This window comes from Caretta caretta, chromosome 11 (genome assembly GCF_965140235.1).
Source record: "Caretta caretta isolate rCarCar2 chromosome 11, rCarCar1.hap1, whole genome shotgun sequence".
NCBI lineage: Eukaryota > Metazoa > Chordata > Testudines > Cheloniidae > Caretta > Caretta caretta.
In genome coordinates, this window is record NC_134216.1 from 27,506,375 (window position 1) to 27,519,900 (window position 13,526).

At 43.0% G+C, this 13,526-nt stretch overlaps 1 long non-coding RNA gene across 1 annotated transcript in view; it reads right to left on the reverse strand.

The window, feature by feature from the left end:
- LOC142068528 (uncharacterized) overlaps positions 1-13,187 on the reverse strand; it is a 56,806-nt gene extending 43,619 nt beyond the window's left edge. Inside the window, exon 1 of the long non-coding RNA XR_012664358.1 lies at positions 12,921-13,187. This is a non-coding gene — a long non-coding RNA (uncharacterized LOC142068528). The remainder of the gene's footprint in view (positions 1-12,920) is intronic.
- Positions 13,188-13,526: the final 339 nt, after the last annotated feature.

The window sequence follows — 13,526 nt, forward strand, 5'->3', positions numbered from 1 at the left end:
GGGTCTACCCAGTCACCTGTTTAGGGAGTCAGGAAGGATTTTTTTTCTCCCATGGGCCAACTGGCAGAGGACCAGGGAGTTTTTAAGTCTTCCTCGAAGCACCTGCAAGCCACAGAGAGTTAAGCAGGAATGTGCTTAGCATCCAACTGAGGTACTAGGGTTGAGTTGCTTATTCATCACACCTTCCAGCTGGTTTCCAGTGCAGTTAAGAGAATAAAATCAATAGTTCCCAGAGATCAAAGACCTGGGATTTTGGTGATGGGCCTTGGACTCGCGTGACAGTATGAAACCTTGTGGCCTTTGTGGGTTGAGGTCAGACCTCTCCCCCCTCTTGCACTCTCTATCCCCATCATGGATGAGTCCTGCTGGGTAGGCTGAGGAGATCCCACCCATGTTATGGGTTATATGGTAAGGAGCCTTGTAAGCCTGGTGTTTGGCACAGGTTATGTGGTCAGGAGCCCTGTAATGCCCGCCCTGGAACCAATTAAATGTAGGAGAGTATGGGTGATGGGCGAGTAGTGCCCCTCCCCTGTGTTAAAGTTTAATAAAAGTTGCAGCCTGCCACTTATTTCCATGCAAGCGTCTGTCCTCATTTTGCAACTGTGTCCACATCAATGCTCTACTTATACTGCACTGGTAAACCAAGCTTAATAAGAATTTTTGGTTAAGCATGGACAGAAATCTAGTGTGCAAAATTAAGGCCTGAATCAAAGTCAATGGTATGTTTCCATTGAAATTAATGAACTTTGGACCAGGTAATCAGAAAGGAGGCAAGATCATCTTATTGTGATTTGTGTTGCACAGATTTCTTTTGAGATATGAGAACATAGTATCTGAATGTATCACAGAATCTCTCTTATTAGGTAATAACAAGACTATGCAGTAGTAATGATCAAATTTCATTCCATATAGGAAGGGAATGAAAATTAAAAAAAGATTCCTATAGAGCCCATTGGCATCATAAGACCCATACAAATCTCTACGCTTGCTTAATGTCTTAGACTTTTGGTTCTTGGTAGGAAGTACCTAGTGACAGCAATGTCTGATGCTGGTCTCATGGGAGGTGGAAACAGGTAGAAAATGAACCATTATGAGAAAGCTCTGACAGAAGAGATTTGAAAAGCTAGAACTTTTGGAGAAAAATATTCATTGAAATAGGTTAAAAATGCTTGTACAGGGTTGATGCAGAAAATAACTCCTAACTTTGTCCCTCAGATATATTTGCATTTACAAACCAAATAACCAAACAATGAATTCCGTGACCCAGACAAGGAGGGCAGAAATACAATAAATGTTTGTTTTTTTTACTTAATTTTAAACTTCATCTGTCACCTGAAATAGTGACTGTTACACAAATTAGCTCCTTTTGTAAACTCCTGCCAAAATCATTGCAGTGTTCACTGATTTCCTCAGCTATACAGAATGTCAACAAACTTCAGGGAGAAAACACAGAAGCTACACCTTGGCATGCCTCTCTTATATATGTATTGATACATTCATTTACTTTAAGAGGCATTTATGGTGTAACTAGATGCTAATATACTAGATAGTACAGTGACAGGTGCTTTTAGGAATGTTTAGAGAGAGATTGGCCAGAATTAATTTAAAGGTAATTTCTGCCATATCTGACCAAGTGCTTAGATATGCATCGAAGATTACCTCATTAAGGAAAGCAAAGAACATCTCTCTATGAAACAAATATATTTTTCAAGATACGGCGTCTGATTCTGCAGACCTTACTCATGCGAGAAGTCCCATTTAGTTCAATAGGCGTCCACACAACCCTTACTCACTGGAGTCATTTCCTTGTTAGTTATATAGAAATCTTCTCATCAATTATAAAAAGAAAAGCAAGAGCTAGATATTTTGAAGAGTTGTATTTAAATGTAAGCAACTGACTAAAACATATTTCCAGCTCATCCGTTGACACATCCGACATTTCTACAAAGTGGAGCTGTGCAAACATGAAAAGACTAGAAATCTAATTTCCAGCTCCGTTAAATTTAAAATCCCCTTTGGAGCCATCCTCAAATTACCTTAGAAAGGAAATGCCTGTAATGCTCTGGGAAGAAAACGCTAATGATTTCTAAGAGCAATTCATGGAGCAGCTGCATAGGCAAAAAAAGAACAAGCCAGCTTGAGCCTAATGCCTGGACACTGGAGGGCACCACCTCTCCAGCAGCCTTACTCCAGCACTGTGTGGTGCAGCAGCCGCTTACCTCCCAGAGGCACCATGTTAAAGCCCTTCACTCCAGGGAGGAGGAGCAGGAGCATCAAAAGAAAGCAGATCTCTGTCCCCAAAGATGTTACAGTTATAAAAGATGACAAAAGATTAGGGATTATGGGAGGAGCAGTACAACAGTAAGAGATGGAAAGATCCTTTTCTTACTTGCACATTACAGCTGATCAAAATCGTTTCAAGTGATATTTTTGTCAAAAATGAGGTTTCATTGACTACAAAAATATTCATTTTATAGCTGAAATTTTGGAAAAAAAATATTAATGGTTTAATTTTATTTTGTTTTGAAATCGTGGGGAAATCCCTTTTTTTTTTTAACTTCCCCATGCCGCTCCTTCCCCACCCCCCCCAGTGGAAAAAGTAAATGTTCTGAGAGAAATTGTTTTCTCCCCACTTTCTATCACTTTTTAATCTCCCACACAGCTTTCTCTAGCGGCCTTTATTTTTAATTAAAGGAAAATAGAATATTTTCCTATGAAAATGAAAAATTTTACTTAGAAACATTGTCACAAAATGAATCAGAAAAAGGTAATTTTTAAAAAGGAGTAAAATTTAAAAAAAAATCACATCTGCTTATCTTTTTGACTAGCTCCAATGCATACCTTGTTAGTTCCTTTAATTTTTTTAATTTATAAATGACTGTTATAATTTGAGGGAACAAAGTTGAGGATCAGGGCAGGGGTAACAGTGCGCTATGGAAAGGCTAATCCAAAGAAATGAGTTTTGAGCAGGGATCTGAAAGAAGCAAGTGATATTTCATGGCACAGAGTCAGGCAAAGTGGATGAGGTATAATGTTAATCACAGAGTGGCCTATCAGAGGAGATGACTGAGGAAGTGCCATACAGTACCAAATTGGCTGAGCGCAGTGTGTGCCTTGATGGTAGAATTGTAGGGGGCCTTAAAGGTGAGCAAGAAGTAGTTTGGCTTGGGCCCTCAGGAAACTTTCTATTTCTCTGTCACATTTGTATCTTTTCTTCATTTTGCCAGTGTCATTAGACTTGATGGTTGAAGTAATTCCTAATTAATGAAAGTTACAAACATGGCCGTTCTGACGTTATTCAGTTGTATTTATTAATTTCTAGCCCACTTCCTGGTCACCTAAAGTAAAATGCTACTGCCAGATGTTTTCCATGAGCAACAAACATCTAATTAACAGACATTTGAATCAAAATTTTTGAGGACAGTTACTCACTTGCTGAGTTTAACCACAAAAATTGGATCGTTTTGATAGTCTTTGAATAGTTTGCTTTGGCAGCTGCACAAGTGCTTGTATATCTCTAGGAGTATGGATATAACATGCTGAAATGTGTATTATTTTGGGACTGTGGTTAAGAAAAATATAAGAAATGTTAAGAACTGGAAATGTGCCTCTGGCTCAGTTTATTTGCTCTTTCCTTGTTTAGTTGATCTTAATTCCACCTTTCGGGGTTTGTTTTTTGCCATATTCCTCTTTTTCCACCTTCTCCAAGGTCTTATTTGCTTTAGCTTCATTCCCTATTAATTTGTTCCATGTGTTTATTATCCTTTGTGTCAAATACTTTTGCCTAATCTGTAAATTGTATCCCTAAGCTTTTTAGGCCTCCCCCTGCCTCTGACGGAGACTAATTGTTCTCTTTATGTTATCTTGGTCCCTGTAATCATTATTTTTTAAATTCTGTATTCAGTAACTTCAAAATCTAATTGCACACCCTCCCCCCCCTCCCCAATGGAGACCAGTTTTCTTCAGCTATTTTCATGATCTAGGTTGGGGTGATCTTGTACCATCTTTGCCGCTCTACCCAGTACTTCTGCCAAGACAACAATATCCTTCTGTGATGTAGTGCCCAGTACTGGACTCAGTATTTCAGAGGACAGCCTAATAAGTACCTTATATATCAGCAATATCCTTTCCATGTTGAGTGTTCTATCCCACTCCTAGCACAACCTATTACCATCTTTGCTTTCTTTACCGCAGCTGTGCACTGGGCTAATAGCTTAAATTATTTCTCCACAATAATGGCCTAATCCTTTTTTCTTATCAGTACGCTGGGTGAATTTTCCCAAGCGTGGTTAGTGCCTTGCTCCAGCACTAATTATTTGGGGCCAAATACTGTCCTCAGATGTGTACAGACTGCTCCCATTGACCTACCAGGGCAGAATCTGACTGTTTGTATGCCTCTATTGATCTTTATTTGCCCAGCTATCTAAACAATCCTGTTCCTTGTTACAGGACATGCATGGTTTAAAACAAGCATGGTGCATGTATTGCTGAATTCTGAATAACGGGGGCTGTGTGAAGCACACCAGTTTTTGTATAGCAAGAGATCATCTGTACACTTTCTTCAGCTGTGGGGTGGCGATTTCTTAGGTTTTCAAAAAAACTAAGTTTCACTCGGTTTCCTTTGAAAGACTTGTGAAATTCAGTCAATGTTTTGATTAATCTGGTTCTGAATTTCAAGTTTTAATGAAGCCTGAGACCAGATTAACTTTCTGGGCCTCATCCAAAGCTCAGTGAAAATAATGGAGAGACTCCCATTAACCTAAATGGGCTTTAGGTGAGGGTCTCTGTGCCTTCAGGTTTGCAAATATTTTATACCACTGTGTCTAGGACGCTCTTTTCTTGAAAGCTCCCCTCCTTTGTATCTTTGCTCAAAACCAAGTTAAGCCTGAGTAGATCCAATTTTATTTATAAAAGTCTACAAATCTGAATTTATGATAGTGGTTTTTAATAAAGATGAAATACTAATTCAGATCAGAATCAATGTTCTTCTCTCTCCTGTCAAGATAATTATTTCTCTTTGTTTTACTACTACATTGTCAAAACATATGTGTCAAGGTTCTGGTCCTTCAACAGTGCCCCTCCGAGTGTTGCCAGAGTTGTATGCTCACTCCACATCCACTCGTTTCAGTGAGGGTGCTCAGTAGCACTGTGCAAGGATGTAGTCTCAACCTTCTGGCTGAGTCCCTCTGGATGCTTACTCTGTGTGCTAGGTCACAGGAGAAAAAACAACTGAGGAGCAGGAAAAATAAATGAAGGAAAAGAAAATATACAGTAAATCTCAGCTGGGCCACAGCCCTCTCTCTCTCTTCCTTCAGTGGAGCACTGGACAGGCTGCAGTCTGGCTCAGAGTGTGCTGGTTAACCGGTGGTGGAGTATGGTACTGCCTCCTTCAGCTCAGGGGATTTAAACCTTCTTTTAGGCAATGGAGCAGGCTCTACCCTCCATCAGGCCCTGTCCCTCTCTGGGAGCTGGGAAGCAGAGAATGCTGCTCTCCTTCCAGAACTGCCTGCAACTGAGCTGAGCTTCCCCTTCTTGAACTGTCCCTCCATTACTGACATGACTTGCAGGTGCGGTGGGGGTGGTCCTACCTCAACCCAGAGCACCTCCTTAATCCCCTTGTGTCTGGTGTGAAGTTTATACACCCTATCACACCACATAAAATATTGATGCAGTAGAAACGGATGCATTGATGAAACGTGTCATTTAGGCAAGTACAAACCAAACACTCCCATCTACACATTAGTAATCTGCATGTAACACAGATAACAAAAGAAGTAAAAGTAACAATCAGAATAATTAAATGAATTATTGTGGATACCAGGTAATCCCAAGCATATGGAAAAATTAATTTATGTATAAAAGGTGACCTTGAGAGGGTAGTGTCAGGATAATTTTAATATGATACGAACATCTATGAATTAGAATTATACTATTAAGAGGTCTCTATAATGTCAGGCCCAATCCTGCCGAGATGCTGAGTGCCACTGAGGCAACACTTCCTATGGGTGTTCAGCACCCTGTAAAATCAAACCCATAACTTCCAAGGGCATCGTGTCTTTTTCTTTTTCCATGTGGTTTGATCACATGGTGGGACAAAGCACCTGTACAGAATATTTTGTGTTTAAACCGCAAATACAGTTCATAGTTTGAAAACTGATTTATGTAAAACTTCCCATATATTTACTAATATTGAGGGACTACATTAACACTGGAGCAATTAAACACGAACAGCCTCCTTTAACTGAGCATGCACCCACTTAGGCTGGCTATAAATATTTCAGGGACAGCATGAATACAAATAATTTCTCCCAAATAATGACAGCTGAAATTAAGATTGGACATATTTCAGCCTGGCAGTTGAAGAGTTGGATTCTGAGCTCACAGCACCATTGTAGCTCAGTTATGAGCAATGGGTCTTTGTTTGCTATAGTGGCATATTATGCTATTGTCCTTAGGTTCTTTCTGTTACGCAACTTAAAAACTCCTGTTTTCACATGCCTATAACCTAGTAGTTAAAACAATTCCTCTAGACACAGAGTTGTTAATATCAGGGTCTCATCATTTAAATAAGACTTACTTTAATCTCTTAGATTTATTTGGGGGAAAATTTAGTTTATTTAAAAACCTCTTATCAATACAATCAGTGGAATGTAACTGTGATGAGACTCTGTTACTGCTCCTTACAAGTTTCAGAGTAGCAGCCATGTTAGTCTGTATCCGCAAAAAGAAAAGGATTACTTGTGGCACCTTAAGAGACTAACAAATTTATTAGAGCATAAGCTTTTCATGAGCTTATGCTCTAATAAATTTGTTAGTCACTAAGGTGCCACAAGTAATCCTTTTCTTTTTGCTCCTTACAAGTTTCTATATACTCCTCTTGCATGCGAGGTCCAGTAGCCATTTTGTTCCCTGAATTCAGTGAAGATTGTCAAAGGACACAGGCACGCGCGCGCACACCCACACCCACACACACACACAGAGACTAGTTCTGATATAGCATTTTCATGGGCAGAGGGTGAAGCTTCCCCTTGGGGAGGCTAGCTCCCTGCCCCATCTCTTCCAGCCGAGGCCACACCCCCATTCACTGCTCTCAGCCCTCCCCCCGCCACCTGTGGCCCTGGCTGGGACAGGGGTGGCTGAGAGCTCAGCCCTGGCCAGGGTTGAGCTCTCAGGCCCAGCCAGGACTATGTTTGTATGTATGTAAAAACACAGACTATTGAATATATAGGCATCTATGCCATTGTCTATCAAAATAATATATGTGAAAGATTAAATGTTGAGATTGGACTAAGCCACAAAGTTTTGATTTTCTTCTTCGCGGATTTGGATCTAGCTTACAGAAATGAGTATGGGCTGGTAAATTTGAGAAGATTTGGATCTACGCTATGCGTATGGGTCCATCTCCAATATAAAGTGATATTTGCCAAGCAAATTAACTTTCCCACGTTAAAGTAGCACTTACATGAGTCCCAGTGCATACAGTGCTATCTAAAGTAAGAGCTGAAGAATTAGGCTGTGACCCTAAAAACCAACTGGCAAAGGGTTCAATGTTCTATAACAGTGACTCCTATCAGGCCTGACAAATGTATTACACCTAACATGCTGCTTCCATAGTATATGTCCCAAAAGCATCATGGGAGGTGTCTAATAGAAACTTATGTCAAACTGATCTTCATAATCATTGTGATCTGTATGGCCAGATGATATTTAAGAAGCTGTATGTGTATATGTACTAAATATAGCATTTTAAACTCTAAATCAAGGCAGGATGACAAGCAGGTTTTAAAGCAAAGGAGGCTGATTCACCTGACTCTCTGTCAGCTATGTAACTTAAGCATTATAAGATAACACAACTGAAGCCAAATCTGCACGTTGAGTAAACAAGAGTATGTGAACACAAGTTGGAGTCAGCACCTCAGGAAATGAATCAAAGGGGTCCTGATTCTGGGGACAAAAACAATGGACTTTGGGATAAAAGAGGAAGACAAAAAGGGATACTTTTTTTTTAATCCTTTGCTGAGGAAGCAAAAGGACACCACTTGCATTCATGAAAGTTGGATCCTAGTCACGTTGGGAGATTGCTTCGGGTGAGAAACTTCTTTAGACAATGAATTTAGCCTGTTGAAGTTAAGTTTAGACTCTAAGGGTGTGTCTACACAGCAAAGAAAAACCCACAGCTGGCCCATGCCAGCTGACTCGGGCTGCGGGGCTAGTTCATTGCTATGTAGACTCAAAGGCTCTGGCTGGAGCCTGAGCTCTGGGATCTTGCAGAATCGGAGGGTGATTTCTGGGACTGCCCAGTGACAGGGGTTGGATACTATAGGGGGACACTTTCAGAAGGGCTTGAGGGCTGGGGTATCCATATCGTTAACTTACAAGGCAAAGTGAGGGCTGGCAGGAGGCCTGAGGAGATTGTTTGGGTGCCTAGCAGACTGGTGGTGTCAGGGAGCAGATGCCCAGTTTAGCACCAGCAAGTCTCTCTCACTGAGGCAGGGGGGTAATGAAAGGACCCACAGTCCTGAGCACCCTGCGAGACCATCACGTAAGCCAGTGGTTTTACACAGACAAAACTCTCATTGACTTGAGTTGCTCAGATAGCATAGCGATATCAACAGTCAGTACAACAGTCTGCAGAACAGAATAGAATCAATGGGAGTACTGATTGAATAGGGACTTCAGAATTTGACCCACCTGAATGCATTTTAAATCTATATTTGCACAAAGCACTAAAACATCCAGTCTATTGGATAAATCTCCCAATGAAATAAAAGTAAAATCAGACATGCTGAAAAGCCTTTCTAAATGTATTTGAATCAAATTATTTTAATAAAATACTGAAAGTTCTGAGTCGTCCCTTTAGACTTGTTTCATTTTATCAAACATATAATAGGTATTTCATTTACTTTTTTAAATACCTAAGTTCATATGAGACCAGAAACTATTCCAATATCTCTGGTAAATATTTACCTGAATCCTGTTGGGTAAAGAGTAACCATTTAAAAAAATCTGTGGGCCAAATTTGCTTGGTTATCCCAGTGTGTATCTAGGGTAATACCTCTTAGGTCAATTACTGCATTACAGTAGCTGACTACAGCCATTGGCTGTTTAATTTCACATTTTTACACTTGCATTGTAGTTGAGCTTTGCCCAAAAGCACACAATGGAGCCCTCAATAGCTTGTAAAAATAATATCTCTAGACCCAAACAAAAACTTCATAAAGAGTGAAGGTGCAAATAGATGTCTATTAATTAAAACCACCTCTAGCATTATAGGCTTTTGTTGTGGCGATGGTCATAGAATCATAGAATATCAGGGTTGGAAGGGACCTCAGGAGGTCATCTAGTCCAATCCCCTGCTCAAAGCAGGACCAATCCCCAACTAAATCATCCCAGCCAGGGCTTTGTCAAGCCTGACCTTAAAAATATCTAAGGAAGGAGATTCCACCACCTCCCTAGGTAACTCATTCCAGTGTTTCACCACCCTCCTAGTGAAAAAGTTTTTCCTAATATTCAACCTAAACCTCCCCACTGCAACTTGAGACCATTACTCCTTGTTCTGTCATCAGCTACCACTGAGAACAGTCTAGATCCATCCTCTTTGGAACCCCCTTTCAGGTAGTTGAAAGCAGCTATCAAATCCCCCCTCATTCTTCTCTTCCACAGACTAAACAATCCCAGTTTCCTCAGCCTCTCCTCATAAGTCAAGTGTTCCAGTCCCCTAATAATTTTTGTTGCCCTCTGCTGGACTCTTTCCAATTTTTCCACATCCTTCTTGTAGTGTGGGGCCCAAAACTGGACACAGTACTCCAGATGAGGCCTCACCAGTGTCGAATAGAGGGGAACGATCACGTCTCTGTATCTGCTGGCAATGCCCCTACGTATACATCCCAAAATGCCATTGGCCTTCTTGGCAACAAGGGCACACTGTTGACTCCTATCCAGCTTCTCGTCCACTGTAATCCCTAGGTCCTTTTCTGCAGAACTGCTGCCTAGCCATTCGGTCCCTAGTCTGTAGCAGTGCATGGGATTCTTCCATCCTAAGTGAAGGACTCTGCACTTGTCCTTGTTGAACCTCATCAGATATCTTTTGGCCCAATCCTCTAATTTGTCTAGGGCCCTCTGTATCCTATCCCTACCCTCCAGCGTATCTACCTCTCCTCCCAGTTTAGTGTCATCTGCAAACTTGCTGAGGGTGCAATCCACACCATCCTCCAGATCATTTATGAAGATATTGACAAAACCAGCCTGAGGACCAACCCTTGGGCACTCCACTCGATACCGGCTGCCAACTAGACATGGAGCCATTGATCACTACCCGTTGAGCCCGACAATCTAGCCAACTTTCTATCCACCTTATAGTCCATTCATCCAGCCCATACTTTTTTAATTTGCTGGCAAGAATACTTTGGGAGACCCTGTCAAAAGCTTTGCTAAATCAAGGAACAACACGTCCACCACTTTCCCCTCATCCACAGAGCCAGTTATCTCGTCATAGAAGGCAATTAGATTAGTCAGGCATGAGTTACCCTTGGTGAATCCATGCTGACTGTTCCTGATCACTTTCCTCTCCTCTAAGTGCTTCAGAATGGATTCCTTGAGGACCTGCTCCCTGATTTTTCCAGGGACTGAGGTGAGGCTGACTGGCCTGTAGTTCCCAGGATCCTCCTTCTTCCCTTTTTTAAAGATGGGCACTACATTAGCCTTTTTCCAGTCATCTGGGACTTCCCCGGATCGCCATGAGTTTTCAAAGATAATGGCCAATGGCTCTGCAATCACATCCGACAACTCCTTTAGCACTCTCAGATGCAGTGCATCCGGCCCCATAGACTTGTGCTCGTCCAGATTTTCTAAATAGTCCCGAACCACTTCTTTCTCCACAGAGGGCTGGTCACCTCCTCCCCATGCTGTGCTGCCCAGTGCAGTAGTCTGGGAGTTGACCTTGTTCGTGAAGACAGAGGCAAAAAAAGCATTGAGTACATTAGCTTTTTCCACATCCTCTATCACTAGGTTGCCTCCCTCATTCAATAAGGGGCCCACACTTTCCTTGACTTTCTTCTTGCTGCTACCATACCTGAAGAAACCCTTCTTGTTACTCTTAACATCTCTTGCTAGCTGCAACTCCAGGTGCGCTTTGGCCTTCCTGATTTCACTCCTGCATCCCCGAGCAATATTTTTATACTCTTCCCTGGTCATTTGTCCGATCTTCCACTTCTTGTAAGCTTCTTTTTTGTGTTCAAGATCAGCAAGGATTTTACTGTTAAGCCAAGCTGGTTGCCTGCCATATTTACTATTCTTTCTACGCATCGGGATGGTTTGTCCCTGTAACCTCAATAAGGATTCTTTAAAATAAAGCCAGCTCTCCTGGACTCCTTTCCCCCTCATGTTATTCTCCGAGGGGATCCTGCCCATCAGTTCCCTGAGGGAGTCAAAGTCTGCTTTTCTGAAGTCCAGGGTCCGTATTCTGCTGCTCTCCTTTCTTCCCTGTTTCTGGATCCTGAACTCAACCATCTCATGGTCACTGCCTCCCAGGTTCCCATCCGCTTTAGCTTCCCGGTTTGTGAGCAGCAGGTCAAGAAGAGCTCTGCCCCTAGTTGGTTCCTCCAGCACTTGCACCAGGAAATTGTCTCCTACCCTTTCCAAAAACTTCCTGGATTGTCTGTGCACCGCTGTATTGCTCTCCCAGCAGATATCAAGGTGATTGAAGTCTCCCATGAGAACCAGGGCCTGCGATCTAGTAACTTCCGTGAGTTGCCAGAAGAAAGCCTCGTCCACCTCATCCCCTTGGCCTGGTGGTCTATAGCAGACTCCCACCACGACATCACCCTTGTTGCTCACACTTCTAAACTTAATCCAGAGACACTCAGGTTTTTCTGCAGTTTCATACTTGAGCTCTGAGCAATCATACTGCTCCCTTACATACAGTGCAATTCCCCCACCTTTTCTGCCCTGTCTGTCCTTCCTGAACAGTTTATATCCATCCATGACAGTACTCCAGTCATTTGAGTTACCCCACTAAGTCTCTGTTATTCCAATCACATCATAATTCCTTGACTGTGCCAGGACTTCCAGTTCTCTCTGCTTGTTTCCCAGGCTTCTTGCATTGTGTATAGGCACTTGAGATAACTCGCTGATCGTCCCTCTTTCTCAGTATGAGCAGGACCCCTGCCCTCTCGCACGCTCCTGCTCGTGCTTCCTCCCAGTATCCCACTTCCCCACTTACCTCAGGGCTTTGGTCTCCTTCCCCCAGTGAACCTAGTTTAAAGCCCTCCTCACTAGGTTAGCCAGCCTGCTTGCGAAGATGCTCTTCCCTCTCTTCGTTAGGTGGAGCCTGTCTCTGCCTAGCACTCCTCCTTGGAACACCATCCCATGGTCAAAGAATCCAAAGCCTTCTCTCCCACACCACCTGCGTAGCCATTCATTGACTTCCACGATTCGACGGTCTCTACTCAGGCCTTTTCCTTCCATGGGGAGGATGGACGAGAAGACCACTTGCGCCTCAAACTCCTTTATCCTTCTTCCCAGAGCCACGTAGTCCGCAGTGATCCGCTCAAGGTCATTCTTGGCAGTATCATTGGTGCCCACGTGGAGAAGCCGGAAGGGGTAGCGATCCGAGGGCTTGATGAGTCTCGGCAGTCTCTCCGTCACATCGTGAATCGTAGCTCCTGGCAAGCAGCAGACTTCTCGGTTTTCCTGGTCGGGGCAGCAGATAGATGACTAGTCCCCCTGAGGAGAGAGTCCCCGACCACCACCACCCGCCTTCTTCTCTTGGGAGCGGTGCTCATGGAACCCCCAACCCTAGGACAGTGCATCTCATGCCTTCCAATCGGCGGAGTCTCCTTCTGTTCCCTTCCCTCAGATGTATCATCTAGTCCACTCTCCGCATTAGTACCTGTGGAGAGAACATGAAAACGGTTACTTACCTGTATCTGTGTTGCTTGTACATGGACGCTCCCCTTTTTTCTTCTGGAGGTCACATGCTGCCAAATGTCTTCACCATCCTCCTGTCCCCGCTGCGCAGCCTGCTCTGAATCTTCAGAACATTGTGCCTGTAGAAGCATATCCTGACGTCTGTCCAGGAAATCTTCAGTTTCTCTTATGCAACACAGGGTCGATACCTGTTGCTTCAGACCTTGAACCTTCTCTTCCAATATGAAGACCAGCTTGCACTTTGTACAGACAAAGTCGCTTCTATCCTGTGGAAGAAAGACGAACATGGCACATCCAGTGCAGGTCACAACAGCTGAACACCCCCCATCCATATTACCTTCCTTCTAAGAGCTCACTCAGGAGTTGTAGTAACTACTCGGAGAAGCCGGCAAGATGTAAGCCTCAGTGGGCTCTCCCCAGGCGAACTCCCAGGCAAACTCCCTCTGTTAGCAGCTCTGCTGTTTGCTGCTCAGCTGGTTCGCAGCTGACTGACTGACCAGCTTTTATACAGTCAGGCCCACTCAAGGCTGTCAAGGATGGTGTTTTTGTTTGTTTTTTTATGAATAGCTGATTGCCTAGAATTCAAATTTTTGTACTTC